Raw genomic sequence first — 24,652 nt, forward strand, 5'->3', positions numbered from 1 at the left:
ATTTTAAATATTAAGTGCTAAATTCCAATTACATCGTTTAACTTGAAATATAACTCTCCATTTTCATAATCATATTGTAGCCAGCAGTAACTTTGACAGTCTCAGTGAAACAAAATGGAGGACCATAGCTTATGAATGTCTATGAGTATCTTTCATATTCAGGCCCAATTCCTTTCGAGAGCTTAAAAACAAATGTGAAATCGAAATTACAAGGCCTCAAAGTGTCCGTGGTTGCTTACAGGAACGAGTAAGCACCGAGTTTGTACAGCAGTTCACGCGGGTTTTGTGAAGGCGGTCGTAAGTTGACCTGTCGGCTTACGAGAGTGTCCGTTCAGGGAAGTTCCATTGTATTTGGTTAGAAGTATGGTGTATAGGATCAATTGTAATGAAAGTAAACTTTATTATCATATTATAAAGTGTATCCATAATCTCACCACTATTGCTAGATATATATTTTTTACTCGTTTCTTTATCTATAGCAGATACTTATCGAGAAATAATATTTGGAATGTGACAGAAAATGTTTTCTTCGGTTAGAGTAAGGCTTCACATTTCAATGCCATTTTCTCCAATGTTACTCTGATCTAAGTAAAATTCAGTTGAATCAGGATAAACAAGGAAACGCCCACCCCACCCCACCCATCCCCTCTTTTTCTCCACAATTGGTCAGGAAGGTGACGGTTGAAGGATGGTCGATGAAATCCTCTTTTTATTTTTCTTCTACGAAGTCACGTATAGATTATTTGTCATAGAAAATATGAAATGTGGTTACTGCCAAATCTGTTTTCTAATAACGAAAGGAAAACAAAACTCGCTCTGATGCAACAGAAGAGGGCTGAAGTAGCAAAAACTGTCGGCATGAGCTGCTTGTCTTAGGCTGTCTAAGGTCAACAACCGTCTGCCAGTTTTAGTCACTATTATTTGTAAATACTCATGGTACTTTGTGGTACGCTTTGGTAGCATATCAGGTGAGTTTGGTCGATTGGCGATCGAAACCTAACAAGCCTGCTATGCTGACGAAGCTTTACAAACAAGGCATGATTCGGTATTTACTCTTCCCAAATTCGGCCAAGTGACCATGATAACGCAGCCATAACAGTTCAGTGACTTGATATCACACCGTGTCAGGAGAGAAGGCGCGGTTTCTGATTTGCTGATTGCTGATTTGGGTGCAGTAGATCATCAAATCACAGGCAGGCGAAAAAAGAGCGGTCTGAGTTTATTCAATAGAAGTACGGCGGTTGTTGCGCGTTTTATTCCAAGATGTTTTTTTTTTTTAGAAGAATTACCACGCTGTTTTTTGTGTGTTATTTATTTATTTATTTTCTTATTTTTTTTTCTTTCTTTCTTTATTATTCTTTTTTTTTTTTTTTGATTTAATGACAGGAAAAGCTTTCTTTCAATCATTATGATGGACTCACTCCAAAGTCTGGCTTCCCATAAATTGTAAATTGACCTCAGGTTTTAGTAAAACTTTGCATATCCATGTCATGTTCTCAGTTTTATTCTAATCTAAACAAAACCTTCCAACATAGTGATAAACAAGCAAATGCCACTCCACCGCATCTAAAGACATAAAAACTATTTTCCATCCAAAAATTAGCCCTGAACCAAGACAAGATCAAGGTACAAGGTACTTACCTTGCTCTTGCTCCAGAGGAGAAGACGGTTCGAACTGTTTAAGTAATGATGTGTACCTTAAGAAATAATTAAATAAAAGTTAGCTTTATTATTTAGCCGTCACAATATTATTTTACACTGTGCACTCTTAAACTCGATATTGATGCTACGTATTTTTTTTTGTACAAACTTTTGTTTTGGTCTATCGCAGATACCTACAAGGAAATAATATTCAGAATTTACCAGAAAATGTTTTCTCCGGTTTGGGGAGCTTGGTGTATCTGTAAGTATATCAATCAGTGTTTTAAACTGTAATTGCTAAATTCCATTTACATCATGAAAACACATATTTATTGCTTGTTTTTAAGCTAGTGTTTTTGCCTATCGCAGATCTCTACAAGGAAATAGTATTCAGAATTTACCAGAAAACGTTTTCTCCGGTTTGGGGCGCTTGCGGTTTCTGTAAGTATATCAATCAGTGTTCTAAACTCTATTGGTAAATTGCATTTACATCATCCCAACTCACCCTTGACTTCTGTTTTTTGTTTGTTTGTTTGTTTGTTTGTTTGTTTTGACACATTTTCCTCTCGGAAAAGTGAGGCTTTAGTGAGTTTGCAATGCCTGTACAGTATTTTGAACAACGTTTTAAATACTGGTAGGCCAACAATATCCTTAAATTCTAGTTTGGCTCCGAAAACTTAGGGGAATAAAACAAAACACGTCATTCATTCATTCGTCAACCTCGATCTGATTTATTATTTCTTACCCCTCTCACCCCTGTTAAAGGTAATAACTAAGGTACAAAACTACCCCCTCTAACCCGTCTTTTATTTCCGGCCAACTTCAAACATGGCTATTCCCCGCATTGACTTTATGTTAAAAAATGTTCAAAAAATGTTCGATGTTGTTGTGCATAGTGGTCAATGGATACAGGATATGTAGGCCAGAAGTTAAAAGGATATGGGTTACTATTATTGATTACTCATTGATGACATATTGATTACTCATCGATTACCCATCATTACTCATCAACTATCATTGTGCACTAATATTACAAATTTCTTGCTTTTTGGTACCGATGTTGTGTAAATTCTTTTAGTGTTTGTCTTTTATAACAGACGATCTTGTATACGTAATTACGCCTACACTTAAGGTCAAACAACGTACCAGTGCGTCGAGACATGTCTAAGAAATGGTAAGCGTGCAGCATGCAGCGTGCAAGTATCGAGTTATGGATGCACGCGGGAGGTTGCTAAGCAGGAAAGAAGCTTAAGAGTCACACAGGGCGATAGCTGAGTGCGGCTCTAGCTTCTTGAATGGTTAACTAACCACCCAGGTGCATCCATAACTGGATAGTTACATGCTGCACGGTTACCATTTCTCTGATAACATTGAGACTTTTGAGATAAACCGCGATAAACTGCGGGAAAATGTGTATTCAACAATCTGACAAGGCGACATATCAAAATTTTTCTTGGATAGCGGCGAGGTAATAGTTTCTCGGGCAAACAAACAATTTCAAAGTGCTCAGTTAACCTAAATATCAAGCTGACAACAAACGGAAATGGCAGTCGGTAAAAGCGTTTCTCAAAAATTCCTTAGGCTAAATTTGGATCAGTTTACCGAAGAATTGAAAACAAAGTGCATATGGCTGAAGCTTTTGGTGGTTGAGCTTTCTGTCTTTCACGGCCTTTTCGACGAAAGAAAAGAACAAAATGGAACCAGACATTTCTTTAAAGCGAGAGTGGAGAAGAAAGCGAACAAAACACCCCTGGCTTTGAGCTGTTTTAGATGTCAGTTATTCAATAGCCGGTTTGTGGCTTATGTTTTCTTTTCCACTTCGTTTTAAATGGTTGATGAGTTGCGCCTCTAAGGCTGAACTTGAACGCATAAATGACCTTTAAAAATGATCTCCGTCAGTTTCGTTATTTGGTAAAATAAGCTTAAATGAACAGAAGACTGTTACGTTAAGGAAAATGTCAGAAATGGAAGCTTATATTTGTGCACGATCCAGTCTTTCCTTCGAGCGGCTGTTTCTTCAAGAGTTCAATTTACGATCGAGCGACGAGTTTTCGAAATAAATAAACTAAAACCCGGGAACTGAAATAATTCACCAGAGGCTACCAATATTTGATGAAACTTCCTTTATTAAAGCTCAGAAAAACTATTGATTTTATAACGTTTTTGGAACAGAAGGATTTCATATGTAAGACTTCACAGATAGAGATTTCTTAAAGCATTTAAATGGCTTTCTGTGCTAGAAAAGTTTTACAATGAAAGCTTGTGCTGAATTTTATTGTCGTCAAATCGCTAGAAAATTGTCTTTAAAATTTCCGCAATGCATTAGTCACCTCGAAAGGCTGATACAGACCAGTTTTCAAAACAACAAACTTTGTTGTTTTTTCGGTCCGCCCGTCTCCGAGTACCGAATGCCTTTGTTCAACCAGCTGATTCAACTCCTGCTTGCCTTCGCAAATTCCTTAGGTGGAGGCCCGGCAAAAAACTTTACCTCGACATTTGGTAGCTCACAGCAATAATATTGCTCATCTCCGGAAGAATTATTAGATTTTACCATATTTTAGGAGAAGAAAACTAGGAATTATGTTTTACAGTGTCAATCAACATCGATTAAAAAAAATTGTTAAAAAGAAGTACAAACAAACAAACTGTCGTCAGCGTGCAACTCACGGGCAAATGGATCGAGCGTATTAGCCAATCAGAACGCGCGCTCCGCAAAGGCTATGTTATAAAGATCAGTAACAGCAAATACAGATTTGCAAAATTTGGAATCAATGACTAATCGATGCAATCAATAACTATTCGATGACTCAAAATTTAGTGGTCTATCGATTACTCATCGATTACTCATTGCTCATTGGCAATAATCAATAACTAATCAACTGATTACCCATCGATTATAATTACCTATCGATTACTCATTGATATCATTGATGTCATCGATTAGATAACCCTGGAAACCTATGCAATTATCTTTCGAGAATCAAGAACATCAGCGTTTTACCACGCTGTATCACAAGTCAATCTTTGACATAGAGAAGATACACCCAGTACACGGTATAAAACGATGCAACCAGCGCGACATCTCATCACATCCTTTCATATTCTGCAGACCGGACGTTTGCCTGCTAAGTGGCTCGAGCAAAAATAAAAACAAACGAGTTGAAAACCGGCAGCAGTAGCACTGGGGCAATGACAGTAAACTAATTCATCTAATAACTACTGTTCCCTGACCGTTTCCAAACACCCTCCAATGAGTCGTCAGTTTGCACTTCTTTTTATGCTTCTTTGTAGAGTCATCTACAACCTTAGACTCGATTACCAGCCGCTGTTCGGGAAAGGAGCCCGCGCTCTTCCCCGGACGCGAGAAAGCGGCGGAAATCGAGTCTACAACAACTTTATTCCACTAAGTTTTGTTCTCCATAACATAACCTCCGATAACTCGAGTTGACCACAACGCTAGACGACTCGACTCGCATTGGGTATAATGGACAACGCTCGCCATTTTGACCAGAGGAAAGTCAGTCCCTCTTGCACTTTTTCCTAACAGTTTCCATCTTGATAGTTTTGGTGTTCATAGATCCACTTGGCTGAGCCCTGCTAATTCGTCATGAAATCGAGCAGGGACGCATAAAAAGCTGGCCTGAGTTTGTTGAATAGAAGTATAAGTACAGCTTTTAGTGCGCGCTTTCTTACAGAGTATATTTAAAAAGGAATTACCATGGTGTTTTTTTGTTGTTGTTGTCGTTGCTTATTTATTTTATGGTTTTAAGCTCAGCAAAAGTGAATTTTCTTTAAATTCTGGTCTCCCATTAATTGTTAGTCTGTCCACAAACTCTCTATTTTGTCTTGAGTTCGTCTAGATCCCAAGCAAAAGTATTAACCGCTCTGGATTTGAAAAAGCTCGAACACTAGGCTCGGTCCTGAGAATGACGAAATTGCTTTGCGCCTGCTTCTTGGCTGCTATCGCGCGCTGTAAAAAATAAAACTAGTAGGCAAAAAAAAAAAAAAAAAAGAAAAAAAAGAAAAAGAAAAAACTTCTGTTGACAGAAAAATTAATTGTAAGTCACCTGCAGGCTATAAGCCTTTGCATATCAATGTTATTTTTCCCAGTGTTACTCTGATCTAAACAAAATGAACTAAAATCGGGCAAACGTAATGTAATTAACAAGCAAACTCCCACCCCACTCCCACCCCACTCCCGCCCCCCTTCCCCCAAGACTGGTCAAGAGGATGGTGGTTGGAGGATGCTTAGGACATTAGGTACGGCTTCTGATTGGCAGATTGCTATTCTGGGTGCAGTAGATCATCAAATCGAAGACAGAAGAGTAAAAAACGGCCTGAATTTATTGAATATAATAAAAGTACGGCGATTATTTGCACACTTTCTTTCAGGGACAGAAATTATTACGCTTTTGCTCTTTGTTTATTTTACCGTTTTAAGGTGATTCCTCAGGAATAAAAGTTGTCAAACGATTTTTTTTAATCTTTCTCTGAATATTCCCTACCAAGAACTCTTTCAAGAAATACAATTATAAAGAAGGTCACTAATCTCTGAAAAGATATATGATGGGCCAATCTTACCCCTTTTATGCCGAATCACGTGTGCCATTTTATCGATTCACGTTACATTTTGCGGTCGATAGTAGCGAAGTTTTTAATAATAATAATTTGCATCCTAGAGTAACGGTTTTGTACACTTGCTATATCTTTCTTCCTTCCGAACATATTTTTTTTTAATCTTTTAGTTATAGAGAATATATTACATGCCAAACGCGGGTAGTAAAAAAAAATATAGCTCACGTGCTCGTTTAAGGGAAAACTGACTTGAAGGGCATCTCTTCATGCTGTGTATGTACACGCGCTCGTGAAGTGCGCGCAAATGACAGGAAAATCGTGCGCAGTAGACCCTTGCCTTCGTCTCTTTTTCACAGATGTTCCACTCGCAAAAGTGAATCTCTAGTGAGCCTGTTATGCTTGTAAAGTGAATCGATCAACGTTTGAAATATAAAAGCGCCAATTGTGACATCTTAAAATTCTAACTTAGCTCTTAGGTTTAGGGGAATAAAACAAAACATATTGTCTGCTCATCCTTCAACTTCGACTTGATTTCTATTTTTTTCTCCTAAGCCGAGTTTGAATTTTAATATATTTATAAACCAATTGTGTTTTTTAACCAATTGAACCTACATTTTCACTTTGTTATTTTGTTTTCTTGGCGCACCTATAAACTAGCTGATGCGTAATGTAGACTCGGCTGCTAATCAAGTCAATGCGACGCACCATAACCATAGCTAAGTGTGTTGTCCGAGTAAAATAAACTGTCTATGTCTATGTCTAATATACAGAATACACTTGACAAAACGTTTTACAAGAAAAAAAATAAAACAAGCAAAGTGACGCAATAATTTTTTTGATTTCAAGTTCAACTTTATTTTAATATTATAATATTTTAATAATTTAATAATTTAATAATGTAAAAATTCTACACCTTTTCAGTTGTAAAACGTCGATCCACAACAATTTTGTTCAGCGTACTATCGAAATTGCAACATTGCCTAATTCTACTTAAATCGGTTTAACACCAAACCCTGATTTTTTTTTTTTTAATTCGAAAAGGAACACGAAGCATTTGCCATAACAGGCCAAACCGTGGGTGGGAAATGAAATTTGTTTTTACTATTATTATTATTATATATTTATTTGTTCGTTTTGTTTTCTTTTGCTTGTTTGTTTGTTTGTTTTTTCGAAAAATAAGCCAGTTTGTGTGCTATGACTATCATGAGGAAGAAGACTTTTGAAAGAATACAACACAGCTCATAGTTATTTTAAAATATGAGTTTGAGATTTCTATCGCTTAAGGGGACAGTCTGAGTCAACTATATCACGCATAGAGATCAAGAGAGAATAATCTAATTGTTTTAGCATATTACTTGTTCAAAATGTAATCTGAATCCTCTTTACACACACGTGGAGACGCAAAGAAGCGACTGCCATTTTGTTAACAGACGCACACTTTTTAGCTTGCGGTACAGGCGGATTACCGGGCTCTAGCGCGATACACACGAGGCGCGAGGCGAAAAAATTCCGCCTGTAGTCACACCATTGTTCATGCTCTAACGCCACCTTGAATTGATTGGCATGAAAGAATGAGAGAGAACAAAGCAATTCAATTTACTGGCACGAAAAAATGTCTCAAATAACCAATTTACAAATGTTTACATGACGCAAAACAGTCAACGGACGTGAACATCTAAATTTAGCTAAATTTAAATCATGTTGTGCCAAAACGAACAAAGGAGGTATAAACCTAAACATCGAGCTCAAGAGACGAAAAGCTCGAACAAATTCAGGATGGAAGGAACATAACTTTGACGGCACAGAACGGCACTCTCTGGCGACGCCGGACAAAGCTAAATATGATCCGTGGTGAAAAGCCATATAGCTTAACACAGTTTTAATCTAACAACCGGGCACGGCATCACAATATAGAATGCAAGTAATCAACAGTGATGCTCACCGACTTTGTCCCTTCAGAGCGAATAATTAAAGAGATACATTTCTGCAATAAACATACATTTCTGCAATAGAAATAAGGCAAGACAAACCACACTACGTGGTACATGGCAAATTACAGAGCTGTCAAACTCTACAAAGCCATAGATAACAGCTGAAACTATATGCAGAGCTCTGACCTCTAACAATCTATCGGCTCCACTCTACTTTAAAAAAAAAAAAAAATCATCCTGATAACACAAGATACGGCAAATGTAGAAATGTCACGAGCCGTAGGAGTCCGTGTACGCCTGTCACCCGAGTTAAACACATTTTGTTTTTTCTCGCGTCTGACATCACGTGGCTTAAAGCAACCAATCAACAAAAACCGTTCGCCAGGCGAACGGTTGGACGAGGATAAACAATGGTGTGACTACTGGCGAATTTTTCTCGCCTCGCGCTTCGCGCGCGTTCGTGCATCGCGCTAGAGCCCGCTGATCCGCCTGTACTACAGACTACACACTTTTAGGCTCGCAATGTTCACTATCTACAACAGAATAGATAACGACTAGCGTAACCAGCTAGACAACGGCATTTATGATAGACGTTAGTAGAACTATGCGAAAACTAGATAGAAACACTGAGAAAATGCTTTGATCATTTTTTTACTAAACTCTGCGGAAAAAAAAAAAAAAAAAACAGGTTCACTTGCCCTCCTACCTAGGATTTTCGTGTCTTTATACACAGCTACTTTGACAATGTTATGACGCAGTTTATCATCAAATCGAGGACAGACGCATACAAAGTTGGCCTTAGTTATTTAAGTAGAAGTCGGCTTTTAGCGTGCTTTCTTACAGGTTAGGGTGTTTTTCTAAAAGAAATTACCAAGGTCTTGTTCTTCGTTGGCATGTGTTTATTTAATTGATTTAAGGATTGCGAATGTCTGGCAGCCCATTTGGGAGCTGATCAAGACGACAGCGAAAAGTCAAAACGTTGTTACAAACCGCGTGGTGTGCAGCAAAAAGTGTTAATAGCAAAAAAAAACTAAAGGGAAACACATTGTTGCGCTGAGTTGACAAGACTCAAGGCTAACTAAACTCAAGGCTTTTGACTCAATATTTTGAGTAACCGTACTCAAAATATAAATACCATTTTCAACTCAAAATAGGGTATAAGGTACACATAATTTTGAGTGCGAATCATGTTGAGTAAAGTTTACTCCGATGTTAAGGAGTTGTTACTCAGATATGTGTCATTATTTCACTCGGTAAGTTGAGAACATTTATTGGTAAAACGTTAGTAATATGATGAGGAGTTTTGTTGGATCCGGGAGAAAAACAGAATAGTTTTCAAAACCAAGACCATCTATAATCCCAAGCCAATTGTCTAAGAGTATATTTCATGTCTATTTCTGAATTGATATTAATTATTCACTGCCTTTCGAATTCTTTTACAGATATTTGTTATTTCTTGATTACTCCTCTTCAACGTAAGATTTTTAACAGCGAGTTTTCGCTAAGCACGGCTAAGACAATTTTGGCTTCAAGGACTTATGACATCCGGCCATAGCATTCATGATCAGCCTGAGCTAGCATGGAAATCTAGAGGCAGCAGTTTGACTCATCAAGTCTGGGTTTCTTGGGCAAATTTGTTTGAATAATGCCTGTGTGACTTGCCTGTGTGCAGGAATAGCACTGATACTACCATATGCATTGCCAGGCTTGATGGCGCTGTATTACTTTCAACTGAGAATGCCTTCGTGACTTGACTGCCTGGCAAATATGTTGGACTGATAATGACTGGTAGTCTTATCTTCGTAACGAAATTTTGTAGCGATACATACTGCCATCGAGGAACGGCAGTGTGAGGAATTTTTAAGCACCACGGTACGCTCTTCTCATACTTTTAATGCGGCTTTCTTGTTTGGTAAATTTGTCCTGATAATGTCTGTGGCGGCCGATCTTCAGCTAGGTGCTTTTCTTGCAACGAGGTTGGGCACTAACAAAGCTTTTGCCTTTATCGGCAATCCAGGAGACCGGAAAAAAAGAAAGATAGAGGCTTAGCAGCCTTAACTGCAGGGTTGCAGCAGCAACCTAAAGATGTGAAGTGGGGAAATGGAACGTACCAGGACGGTCGAACGATCAATGGGTTCTCTTTGTGCATCAATAAGTAGTCACGGTGGGCTTAATTTTCGTCTTTAGTCCCAATTTTAGTTTTATATTTCCCGGGATTTACTAAGGAATTTGAATTTCAGTTGTTCTCGATCGGGTTGAGTGACTCCTTCTGGTATAAATCATATCCCGGTAGCCACCAGAAGTCCTGTGCTCACTTGTATTTCCTGGTTGAAAAGCTTGGTACTAACAGACTTAATTGGTCTTGCTGTCATTTAGTTAGACTATAGGTAAAGCCACTATAGCTATATTCGAATCTCTTTACTATTCACATCGAAAAGTAAGGTAGTGATTACCTGATTAACACCGAAGAAATATGGCACGCTAGGAAATGACACCGTTAAGTGTACGAGAGTATATTGGATGTGGAATTCTTTTTTCTGGGTTATTTGCGCCCGAAATACGATCCAAAGAAAGAATTGTCTTTTCTTTTCTGACTTGTTTTCGTTTCGTCGCGTGGGTTACTTTAGAACTTTCTCCTGCGTCGTTGTCAGTAGTTGTCCAGAAAGTCAACCTCGTCGTATCGCGTATCCCGTGGTCCCCCTTCTCGTCAGGTGGTCTCTATATACGCCTTTAACTTCCTTTTTACTTCTATTCCTACAAGTCAGCTTTGTTTTTGTCGCCAGTCAGGTTTCCAGCTACTGCCGTCGTATCGAGCCGTTCAACCCACATATTCATCACCTTGTGGTCGTTTCTAAGTGAACTGACCTGCTGTGCTCAGTTTAACTCGTTTTTCGTTTTTTTTAGAGTTCGAAACACTGTCTCGCCTTTGCTCAAACTTCCAACAAAATTGTTCGCTGACGGTCTTGCTTTGTTTCCGGCGGGATTATTTTTCATGCATTTTAAGCCCTCATTCTTCATTTTAGCGTGTTAATGTGCTGTAAACCTCCTCGAAATTTAATCAGAGCATTTGTTTTTGCCTTGTTATTTCAAACATATAAGCAACGCTTTTGGAACTTTTTGAAACATTGGCACCATTTGGACAACTTTAATAAATAAAATGACCACTTTTAGAGTTGTCTTGGACAACTTTTGAGAAATCATGGGACAACTTGTGGCTGAGCCAAGTCACAGGACCTTCAACACTGAGCGTCTGACCCAGACGACTAATGAAACTGCCATATTATAAATCTTAGACATATTAATGGTCTAAGTAGTAAAACCGACGAATTAAACTAAACTGTAGAAATCGCACGGTTCTACACGTTTTTAAGGGAATTCGTCTCTCTTTTTTGCTTGTTTAGCTGTAGATATATTTGGGTTGGCTTATCTACCGAAATGTGTTATACAACGGATTTAAGAAGAATCATAATGTCCAACTTCCTTTATCAGTTGTCAGTAAAGCCGACCTACAAAGGTCCCTGTCAGGTTTTGTAGGTTATTTGTTAGTTTTCAGGTAAAACTTTCGCATGTTGTCAATTCTCTTATTTTTAGCCAATTTTTATCTGAGCTTGTTGTGACCAGCATAGGCTATAATCGGACAATATTTTCTCAGACCATAATATGTCAGGCAACTTGTGTGTTAGCCGGTTGTCACAACCGACTGGCTTGTTGAAGCCGTCCTTTTTTGTAGTTTTCTGGTTAGTGATGTATGAATAGTCTAGTTAGCAGTATTTAGTTCGCAGTATTTCTTCATTGAGTCTGTGGCTTCGTATGGATCAATTTTGCAATATATTGTTTCAAATTACTCAAACAATGAACTTTATCACCTTCTCAATTAGTGATCCATGGAATAATGGGCGTTTTGGATATTTCACAAAACTCACCAGAACTCTAAGCGCGAATGAACTTCTCTAATTAACGGGAAAGGAAATGTGATTGGGGTGGGGAGGGCGTGGGGTGGAGAGGGTAAAATTGTCGTCGTCGGGCCTTCAAAATTCGACACCTGTCGACTCAGAAGTCGAGACTAGTACTGTTACGCTCAATGCATGTGCAGAGAAAATAAAACTACACCTTATGCAAACAAATAAGGTGCCCATGCAATGTATACCTCCTTCTATGAAAGTGTATTGAAAAGTGAAAGAAGTGTAGTGATTCAAGAATATCGCAGCTGAAATTTACGAAAGTTTACGAATGTCATGAGAATAAACCCGAGGCTAAGATGTTGAAAATATAATTTTGTGTTGAAAATTTGTAAGGTATATGTCTTATTAACCAAGCGCGAGTTCTGCACTGGGAGAATATCGCCCCGAGGTCTTGAAGATACAGACCGAGCGCAGCAAGGTCAGACCGAGGGCCAATATCCTCCAAGTATGGTCTGATCAAGTAGGGTTAATACGATATTTATTACACGAGCGAGAGAAAAAAAAAAAAACTGTTACGAACACGTACCGATCAAGGGTGCAACTGTGATTGGGAGGTGAGCAGAAGAACTTATTTGTTATGCAAAACAAAGCAAAAGGGAAAGCTGGAAAGAATGAAAAAGAGGATATCGAGAGGATATTGGACCGGCAATGGAGGAATATCTGATTGGTTGATTTTTGCTATTTGATCTTTGAACTAATTCAGGCGTGTGATAAAATACAAAATTATGTTTAACTTAAACCGAATAAAATTCAGGCCTCCCGCTAAACGCCAAAACTACCCAAAAAAGCCGACAAAAACAAAACTAGCCGTAATTTCGTGGCTAACAACATTTCAACACATTTACGTGTGTCATATCAATCTCTATTACCTGCAGTTTTGCTCCAAAACTACTCAACGACACGAAAGTCATGATAACACAGATAATCTGACGTTGTTTCGCCATATTCCATTTTATATCTAAGAATATATATAAAACAATAGAAGTAAAGAGCTAGATTAGTTGGTCCAAGAAATTTACTTGCCACTCAGAGTTTCATGCTTTTTCCGATGCAATCATCAGGCAACTTTGAGTAGCAAGTAAATGCCTTGGACCAGCTAATCCAGCTCTTTACTTCTACTGTTATATATTGTTCTAGTCTAACTATTGAGCTCTCTAATAGCCGATGAGGACCTTTCTCTTTCTAAGAATATTCACAATAATATTTTCAGCATAAAATCGGCAGAAAAGTAAAAGTATTCAGCCTCGCTGTAAAAACAACATTTTTATATCAATAAAACTACGTACGCATGCCAGACACAAACATGCGAGTAAACCTCTAAAGTGTTAGCCAAGCCGGGGGAGAACCCGTGCTACATGCATGTTTAGCTGGCGCATACAAACGAAATCCATGCTATATACAGCTCCTTCTACCAGCGTGTGCCTAAATTTAAAGAGATATACGCGTTTTTTAGGGAAATGCATATGCTAGCTATCTGTAGCAGAAGACAAGAAAACTCGACGTGCATGCTTGTGTATACCTTGTTCTAGAAATGATCTTTAGCATGGAATATGTCTATAGCAACAATCCCCCCGGGGGTGGCGGGTGGGGTCTGACTAGCATGTGAAAAAGGCGCGCGCGGCTTGTGCTTTATGCAGTGACCCCTAAATGACGCAACTTACGACAGCGGTTTTTTATCATCATTTTGAGGTTGTGATTCTTTCAAACCAGCTGTCGATCTGCTTTAGTATGTTATTCCAAGTAAAAATAATTTCGTCGTAGTTAAAGCGAGTTGCGACAAAGATAGTGCACTCGTGTTTTCCTCGCTCTTACGCGAGTGCAATGTGTGTTGAGGCATATATATCAAATATACTCGTCCATATTTTTTCTCAAGCATCTCATCGTTAACGAAAAAAGACAACATTACAAAATCTAAAAGAAAAAGAACGCGGAATTTAAAAAAAAAAGGCATTGATTCGGATAATAAAAGATTCTAAAGCGAAAGCAAATGTTGTTATCCAGAAGCAATCATTTCACATGAAAACAGCAAGGATTTTACAACACCTATATATTTAAACTGCTATTTTACTCTTTGTCACTTTATTTCTTGCGATTTCAAAATCCTTTGCTTTTAGTTTTGCAAGTTCTATTAAATGGAAACTTAAAGAGAAGATATTCACCCTACATGTGTTTTTGCGATTCTAAAATCCTTGGCTGTTATCCTTGGAAGTTCTATGAAATGGAAACTTAAAGGAAAAATGCTTTATTCGCTTTCAAATGCCTTCTTGAGTATACGGGGGCAGTGGAATGGCTTTTTTTTTATTTGCGTATTTCCGTCATTTTAATATTTTTTTGGATATTATCTTTGGCAGTTTTTCAAAAATGAAAAAAATAAAACAATAAAATAAAATGTTTCTCGCCGATTTTGATCACTAAATCCGCCCCTCCCCCCCCCCCCCCCCGAAAAAAAAAGTGTCCTCAATTTTCGCCCTGTGGCGGTAGTCAATGCCTCCGGCAAGTTTTACTTGATACGGTCAAATTACTCTTTTAGTTTTATTATTTTATTCGTTTATGAAATAGGAAACAGTTCCTATTTCCTATCGTGTTGTAGACACACGAGTGGAACTGTGGGAGAACGAGAAATTGTTACACTTGCATCATGTCAGCGGTTCAAAATGCGACCAGGCAGAGAATACGAAAGGGCACGACACTGAAGGAAATTACATGGAAGCTGCTTTAATTCGGCTACCAAAATAAATGATCAGATTGTTTTCTACTGTCCTATGCTGGGGTATAACCTTTTTATAACGTTTCTAATTTTTTAAGCAAACGGAACCAAGCCTTGTTGCCTGATCTAAAATATATATGAAAGCAATTTTGCGACATGCTATTGGTCACAGAAATTAATGTTGAACTTGATATTTTGACACGCTTGTTTCCATGTTAGCGCTTCATTAGGCTGTTTTAATTTACCAATCTTTTGAATTTAGCAGTTTTTGTATGTTGCCATTCCAAGAGATTATTTACAGGGTTGAGACCATTTCGTTGTACAAAAAGAAAATAACTGAAATTGAAAGTTTCCACGTTGCTAAATTTTCGTTAAAATTCGACGTCGGCGTTGATACTTGGCCACTACTGCGCTAACAAGCGAACAAACAACACTTGGTTTTCCTTTTTTTACATAATATACAATCTTTACCAGAGCACGCATGTTTGAAGTGGAAAGGAACGGAGGAGTTGACAAACACTGTCATCTTCTCTCTCCCTTTTCCAAACACAGGTCACAGCTATAAAATAGCACTGATAGGCTTGTAATTTACAAGGTCAGAATACCAAAGCAAGATCCAAGAAAATCGCATAAGCAGACCGGGGCGTAGCATAAACACGAACTGGACAGGAATCGCTGACAGTAACTTAACGTGAACAGAGTTTACTGGCGAGTGATAGAGTTTGTAGTACAATGTCCCAAACTCAATTTGTCTCAAGACAGACAATTCACGTATTGAATGTCGCGTAAATCGGTTCGAACTGCAATACGATAATGAAAAAACAGAAATCTAAATTAACTAGAAGATATAAGCATTCGAATTTAATACAAGACAAAACTACTAAACGATTACAAGCAATAATACGCGATATAAAGATGTGTCTACTCGTGGTAAAAGCATAAAAATAACAAAAGCAATAAGGTATCTGGACACGCCCAACCTTCGAATGGTCGAATGGTCCTTGGTAGCAGTTAAAAAGAGAAAATAGAGCTAACTTGACAGGGTAAAAGTTACACGTTACGATCGACGTTCCAAGCATAAATCAAGTCCGTAACATTACCTGCATTAGAATAGGAACTTTAAGATACCCTACGGTGAGCTACTACTACGGCTTCTTTGGCCGTGGGGGTCTAGACGGACATCGCCGTTTTCTCCCCAAAACTCAACCAGACTAACATTTAATTTCACTTTACGTGTACGGCAACTTCGGGTGCAGCCTTTACGTGTTCAGGGACTTTATTCTACTTTCATGCGACATAAGCTTGATAAATGGTGATGATATTTAACTTCTTCTGTATCCGTCTCACATCTCCCATGATCTTGTGAGGACTCAGTTTTGCCCCTCAGAACCACCTGTAATTCCACACACAAAACAAAATAAGAATTATAAAAAGCTCGATTTCAGTACGAACAGGGTGTGCCTACAACGTGATAAGCCTGGAAATACAGAACTTTTGATTGTAATAAACACGTTTTGAACAGCAATGAACAGTTATAGCTCAGCTCAGTACAAACATGTACGAAGCTTTCTTATCCGTGGCTGTTGGACCCGCTACAAATATGACTGTTGCTTACGGTAGGTGTTTAAATCGTTCACATTCTCTGTACAAATGACAAAGAAACCATTATCTTAGAATGGATTTTAATGATTGAGTACTTTATCTTCGAACTGGGGTGTTCAAACAGTGAAAAAAGCGTTAAAATGAGAAGTAAACAGCAAGCTTATACTCACATAATGTAGAGTAATTGAAACCAGGCGGGAAAGCCGTAATGGAACGCGCGTCATGACGTCATCGAAAGTGATGTTCACTATATGTGCGCCGTACTACGGTCTAGCCCTGCCATATCTGAAAGTCTCTAATATCTCGGTGTTGACCGTAAATACTTACTGAATTAAAAGAAAACGAAAGCGAAATAAAAGAAATAGATATGTTACTCACTTTGGTTGGCACACGTACGAAACGTAGATAAAGAAAGGCTGAAGAGCCGAACATCTGTTTTCACGGTAGCGGCTACACTTGAACTGAACCTATTTGGATAACTCATGATCACTTTTATACCTTTCAAAAACGTGTTCGATAAAAGTAGCGGCTCCTTTACATTAGTAGTTAAAGAAAATACCAGCCTAGGACAAGCTTGACAACCATAAAGATCATCACCACACGATAATTTCGTGGCATAACATCGAACCTTGGAAAATTTAACCAGTAATGACACGTCACGTAAAGGATATCACGCTTCAAAATAAACAAAGCGGCTTTACCAATGTATACTTCTTTTGTGGTCATTACAGCGTAATCTTACAAGCACACTTTGACACGGACCGCCATAGTTATAACCGTCAAGAAAGATGAAGGATAGCGGATTTAATCCCCCTTATAGGCCCTAGGCTTTCTTTTTTTTTACTATTCCGCAAGTCCAGTCTTGTCAAATCGTTTACACTCATCGGAGTCATCACTTTCACGTTTTATGCTTCGCTTAACTTTTGACAACGCGTAACTTTTTATGTTACGTGCAACTTTTTTAAGGAAGTAAGATGGGGTGAACATTTTATTGACAAGCTGATAAAATTTTTACTTGGTGATTACAGTGATGGTAAATATTCCCATACAATCTCTCGCATATATATTGTCGCCATGACCCCTAGTACGTAAGATGATCATCTCACCGCTAGAGCTATTGTACTGTGACAGGTGGCATTTTGGGGGGGGCTAACGAGAATGACTTTTGGTAAAGTACATCATAGTTACAGCTTACCCAGAGGGTAGGTCAAAAAAATTGGTTTTCATTTCTTTGCGCCCTGCTTATACTTACTTTGGGAGATGGTGCAAACCATTCCAGCAGGAGAAAACTTCACATACAAGGTAAGAGCACTAATTGTATCTTCAAGTTGGATACAGTCTAACTCTCCAACTTTACACAAGGATATACTATTAACTTTTGATAATTTTTGGGGAAGATATGGTAGAGATTTAGGGACTGAATATATTTAACTGCTGTATACTCATGCTCAACAACAAATGTGCTGAATTCTTCCATGTGGGAGTCCCAATGTTAACTAATAAAGGATAAAATGGTTTATTAAAATGCCGTCTTTCTGATCAAGGAGGTAGCAGAGAATAAGAATGTTTGTAAAGAGCACAGAAGACAGTTCTGTTACATATTAAAAATTTCCGTGATTTACATTGAAAATGCATGCTCTAGAGGTGAATACAGAAAATTCAGAAAGTGGGAGCCGATTTTATTTATTTATTATTTTTTTTAGCAAGAAAACAACCTGTCCCATTTCATATGAATATCCTAATTAAAATGGGTGATGCTTAAGAATGTCTGAAATATTAACTACCCTGAAAATTGAAAAAGAAACAGATTAAAATTAAAAATGAAGTAAATGCTGCAGCTTGAAGTAGAAACAGCCCTATCCATTTTGAACTTGCTTGGCAAGAGGAGAGGAGTGATACAGGAGTGAGCAAAATCTTTTACGTCATAATTTCTGGTTGTGACTCATGCAAGTCAAAACTTCACTGAAACAGAAATGCCAAAAATTAAACAGCTTACTAGTTAGGGGTTCAAGCAAAATTTCCAACTAATTTATTCTTAAAACATAGGAAACAATATTTTGCAAAGAAATACTCAATTAAGGCTTATCAATAACTACATAAGTACCGTGCACTTCAATTGCACAATCTCATAGGCTTAGTGATTGGCCTTTTTGGGATTAAACATAATTGTACATTGTCCAAACACGAATAGTACAAAAAAGTCTAGAAAGTAAATTTAACAGAGCCTGCAATGATTTCAGACTGATTGAGGGTTTTTATTGTTTTATTCAATCAGCACATACTTACTATAGGCTTTTGTTAACAAAGATAGCACAAATCTGGAACGATATTCCCACAACTCCGGTTACCTTTGTACTATCTAGTGAAACCACAGCCTGCATGCCTCTTGTAAGATTTGTATCAAATAAAAACAATACATTGTAACTACTTTAGCATTCTGCAAGCAGTGTAGAATTATAAATAAATTAGTTATGATTATTCAAAACTATTATCAGTTAAGGATAGTACAAATTTAATCAGTCGAAGTTATCATAAGAGACCACCTTGGAAATTCGAAAAATTGGTCGTAAAGTTCTAGAGCTGGTCGCTTACAGGAATGAGCTTTCCTAAGCAACCGAATGGTAAAACAATAGCGGGTGGTCGCTCAAGAGAACTTCAGAAATTCATCAATAATTCATAAAGAGAAACAAAAGAAATTAATGTTTAATGAGTGTCTTTATGATTATCTGATATAGACACGGTTAAACTTAACGTTCAATTTTAACACGAAAGTAAACCCGAATCTAAATACAAATACAATACTGCACTGTACAAGATCTTTATCGCGAATCATTAGATTTGGTCGCTTAAAAGAGCATAAAAACAAAAGAAAAGTCATTTGGGTTATCCCAAAAGTGATCACAGTCGCTTACTGGAGTGGTCACTTACGAGATCTTTTCATTACAAAGTTTAAAGGTCAAATGAACCAGAATTCAGACTACCTTTTTTTTCATTCGAGTTCACTGTTCGTTAAGTATGAAATAAACATATTGTGAAAGTTACCGTTTCTTATCCTTCATAATCGTAGATCGGTAGGGAAAATTGTCGGATAATTGTCGGTGAGCTCATGAAATGCGGCAAATTTGAAAGTGTTTTAGTTTCAAGTTCACAGTGAACTTCAGAGAAAAACCACTCAAAATCAAAGATTGGCAAACTGCAATCGCATTTAATACAAATCTACTGAGATATTTACATCTTTCTTCAAAATTCGGCTATTACTGCTAGCGTGGCCGAGTGGACTCGAACAAAGAAATAGATAAAATTGATAATGAAATTTCTGTGTGTGTCGTCTAGGCCTCCAGACTAGGTGAATTGTTAGATATCGGAAAGAGCCATGTTATCGAGGTAATGATTTGTCGTGACTGCCTTGCAAACTCCTTATGAAAGCTTCGTTTGAATCTCATCAGGCAAATTATACTTTAGAGGCTGAACACAAAAGTGCAACAGACAATATACTTAAACTAGCAAGCCAAGTTACCTGATGTGAGTTTTGAGGGTATTCCTAGTTTGCTTCACCTCGTTACTTATGTTCACACTTTTAATTGAAAATAAGTTTTCTTTTTTTTTTTTGGAGCTGATGGACTCCTTGACTTTTGTCAAGTGTTCCTTTTTTTTTCAACAAAATTTAGTCAAATCATTAGGTCAGTCTTTTCTCCAGCATCATGTAGAACAATCAAAAGCCCACTCTCCCTCCGTCACGCCTCCTTCCCAAAATAATAAGTTTCCAATAGAGGGCCGGGAGGTTGGAGGGTTGTTCAGCTGATAGAATATACCTTGGGTTTTTCTTCTAAAAAGGCATATTAAAACTAATTGCCATCGAAAAAATAACCCTCAACTTGCCTCAAAGGAAGACATTTAGACATTTAGAGTTTTCGAAATCACTTTCACTAATGTCGAATACATTCTAAGTGAGTGTAGTCGTGTCTATGTATAGTCGAGCCGTCTTCGCAGAAATCATGTCGTGAAAAACGTGAAGCTCACCTTACCTTTTTTTTCTTTTTCAAGGTTAGTCCGTGGCTCAGCCCATAGTCTGACCTCCCATTAATTATTAGTCTATCTACAAACCTTTTAGTTTGTCTGAGTTCGTCTAGGGCCCAAGCAAAAGTATTAAACACAGGGGATTTGAAAATGGTCGAACACTAGGGTCGGCCCTGAGAAAGACAAAATTGTATTGCGCCCTCTTCGCGGCCGCTATCGCGCGTTCGAAGAAAAATAGCTAGTAGCAAAAAATAAACGTCTTTGGACAGACTAATGAATTGTAAGACAGCTGCAGGCTATATTAAGGCTTTGCATATCAAGATCATTTTTCCCAATGTTACTCTGATTCAAACAAAATGAACTAAAATCAGGATAAATAAGTAAAATCCCACTCCACCCCCCTCTGCTCCTCTTTTGTTGTTTCTTCTACGAGGACACGTCAAGATTATTTGTCATGACGAATATTGTATGTGGTTAATACCAAATAAGTTTCCTAGTAATCGCTCTGATGTAGCAGATGAGGGTTGAATTAGCAACACCTGTCGGCATGTGCTGTGTGTTGTGTACTGTGTAGTCAAGTGACTGGTAATCAGATTTCTTTAGAGCTGTCCAAGGCCGTCACCCGTTAGCCAGTTTTGGTCACTATTATTCCGCTTTAGTGGCATATCAGGTGAGTTTGGTCGACCCATGGTTCTTAGTCTCTCCAAAATACTCATGATGACCGAGGCCAAACAAGCCTGATGTTCTGCTGAAGCGTACCGTAAAAGGTATGATTCGGTATTTATCGTACTCAAATTCGGCCAAGTGACTATAATAATTTGCCATATCGTGTCAGTGACTTGACATCACACGGTGTCAGGACAGTAGGCACGGCTTGTAATTGGCTGATTACTAATCTGGGTAAGGCAGAACATCAAATCGAAGACAGAGGAATAAAATGCGGCCTGAGTTTATTGAATATATAGAAGGACAGAGATTAATGCATGCTTTCCCACCAATAAGTGACAAAGATAAGGAGCGCATCTTGCGCAGTTTCGTCGTTTAAGGTTTTCAAATACCATTCGCGCAAACAGGAGACGGCAATTTGTAATGCAAACGACAGTACATTGCCTCTTAAACCGCGATATTCGTTTCACTTTACGCATGTCAAACATGTAGACTTTGCTAAACGGAGAAGAACGAACCACCGCTGCATACACCATTATCCTTAATAGCGCCATATTGCGTTCCTGCTCGGCATTTCACTGAGCATAAAACTGTGGAGCTATTGGTAAAACATAATTACATATAATTTATGAATTAGATTGGACACATTTTCAGTAGGGCGTTTTATTAAAATAACTGTCAAACTGCAATCGCATTTAACACAAATCTGCAGAAATGCTTTCAACGTCACATTTTACTATTATTTTTTTCTAAACTCATACATACATACATACATACATACATACATACATACATACATACATACATACATACGTTTATTTGATAAGTAGGTTTAAAATCAGCAACTGTACAGCTGATGTGGACCTACTACTACTAAATCTAAATAAGAGAAACAGAAATTTACAATACAATTGTTATAAAGCTAAAATAATATATACAATAACGATAAAAAGAGTAATCAAATAATTTAAAAATACCTAAATTCAGGGTTCTTGTTATTGCTCTCAATTATTGCTCTCATTTTTTTCCCCAGCCAGTATCAGTGATTTTTTCTCTCTTTGTACCTTTTCTCATGTTCCAAATAAATAATAAAAAAAAAAAACTGCGTTCAAAGTCACTATACCACAAGGACAGCACCACGTCTCGTCCGCTCTACAAAGTTAAGCCCTGTTCGGCGGGCTTCGTACCTGGATGGGAAACGAAATACGAATACCCCGTGTTGTAATATCTTCTCTTTTCCCTGACCTTTCGAAGGTGATATTAAAAACTGCAGAACTCCCAGCCTTGGGTGATGTCGTTTCTTCTATTTCTCAACTATTTGTTCCTCATTTCGCCATGTCCGCATTCACGTGTATTTATTTACAACGTGGTATAAATAAACAGCGGGACACGTCGTTCGAATTCTCCTGAACCCTCTTGACCTTTTATCGTCTAAAATAATGACTTCGATCTTATTGCTATCTAGCTCTGTTAAAACCTTGCTGTCGCCACTACAATCCACGTTATGACATTCCGTACTAAATTCCGCCAGTTTGTTTTGACCTGTGTCCCCCCAAGTAATCCCATAAGCGCTTGCGGCGCGACTTCGTTCCCAGCCTATCACTCTTTTCCAAAGTGCGCTATAAAACCGCGCACTACTGAACCAAAAGAAAAGAAATGAAAAATAAAATGATGCAATGTATGTTTCGTTCTATGAACGAGAGCAGTCTTAAGTATACTTTTAGGCCAGTGATACATTTTAAGCGACACCCTCGTAGACACAGATAAAACTACGAACGCGTGCAATGTATATCTCGTTCTACAAACCAGTGCAGACAAATAATGTATGTTTTAAGTGAAATGCCCATGTAAACAAACAAAATTACAAACGCATACAAGGTAAAAAATAAAATGAAATAATAATAAATAAATATTGAATAAACAAATAAATTTATAAATATATGGATAAATAAATAAACAAATAAACAAATAAATAAATGAATAAATAAGTAAAAATACTTTTAACACTACTGTAAAGTGTAAACCAAGCCGAGAGAGAATTATGCTCCGTGAATGTATAGCAGGCGCATACAAAATGAACTTGCACTACGCATGCCTCGTTCTATCATCGTGTGCAGATTAAAAAGTGACAATTTTTTTTATCGAAATAAATATGCGTATGTAATCTCTAGCTCAACAGAAGAAACCTTAGCATGTATGCATGTGTACTGATCGTGTTCCAAAGGTCTGCAACGCGGAATATAAACAGAGTGACTATCCAACAAGATCGTGGTGACCTCCCCGTCTTAGAATGTTGCCGAATTAGTAAAGACATGGATTTAGACTGAATGAAAGCACTCAGAGGGAAAGCGAATTGTACTATTTGGAAGCAAACATTATGCAGGAAAACAAGAGCAGAATTGTTAACAAACCTATCTTTGACTGGCTTTTTTTTTACTCCTTGCAATGAAATTTTGCGATTTTAAAATCTTAAGCAGTTAAATTTGGAAGATCTAGAGATCTTTTTTCCTGTCCTGTGTCTTTTCGCCATTTCAAAAATATTTTGCTATTAATTTTGGCAGTTCAATTTTATTGGCAACAGAACAACATGAAAAAAGTTATTTGCTGGCTTTGGACGGTCCACCTCGAGAGAAATTTTGCGCTAGGCTTTGAAACAACCTTCCGTCGGCTTTCGGTCTCGGGCCGTACTCAAGACCGCGCTCAGGTAAAGATACTTTCGATAGGGACCTCCCGCCGACAAATATCATATATATATATATTTTTTTTTTTTCTCTCAAGAGGCGCACGGTAACGAATCTCGCAATCTGATTGGTTTTTAACGCGGTCCGGAATTTCCTATCTCTGACCATGGCATGCTATCAATACAGATGTGCCCGTAACCATACAAATAACGAAATTAAGAAGGCCAAGCGGTAATATTTTACTACAAATCTTCATCATCTTCTTGCAATAAATCACAACCTAGGAAAAAGTGGCATTTAATTAACAATTTGTTCTCACGACATCCAAACAAGGTAAAGAATATTTCGGAAAATAAAATTAGAGAACAACCTATAACTGAATCTCCTGCGATGGCCGAAGCATTAAATCTCTATTTCTCTAGCATTGGTGAGAGACTAGCCTCAGAATTACCGTCGTTTAACATAGAACCTGAGTCCTATATCGAGCCAAGTGAAACTACCTTTCTATGAAAGCTCCGGCAGTGAACGTAGATTGCAAACTGTTACTAAAACTTAATGAAAGGAAAGTTATGGGCCTAGATAACAATCCAAGGAAGTTTTTAAAAATGGCTGCCAACATAGTCGCACCATCGCTCACACAAATAATTACAAAGTCGATTGGCACTGGTTTGTTTCCAACTGAGTGGAAATTAACAAAGGTGACCCCTATTTTCAAGAAGGGAAAAAGGGACGACCCAAACAGCTTGCGGCCAATTCCTCTCATTCCGACAGTCGCAGAATTTTTGGAAATAAATTGTATACGACCAGCTTTACGAGTATTTTACTGTTAACAACTTACTAACTCACTGCCAATCTGGCTTTCGATCTCTA

At 37.8% G+C, this 24,652-nt stretch overlaps 1 long non-coding RNA gene across 1 annotated transcript in view; it reads left to right on the forward strand.

The window, feature by feature from the left end:
• Positions 1-684: 684 nt before the first annotated feature.
• LOC145501642 (uncharacterized) overlaps positions 685-24,652 on the forward strand; it is a 54,411-nt gene continuing 30,443 nt past the window's right edge. Inside the window, exons 1-2 of the long non-coding RNA XR_014051254.1 lie at positions 685-1,903; positions 2,011-2,082. This is a non-coding gene — a long non-coding RNA (uncharacterized LOC145501642). The remainder of the gene's footprint in view (positions 1,904-2,010; positions 2,083-24,652) is intronic.

The sequence above is a fragment of the Orbicella franksi genome, chromosome 10 (assembly GCF_964199315.1).
Source record: "Orbicella franksi chromosome 10, jaOrbFran1.1, whole genome shotgun sequence".
NCBI classification, from domain to species: Eukaryota; Metazoa; Cnidaria; class Anthozoa; order Scleractinia; family Merulinidae; genus Orbicella; species Orbicella franksi.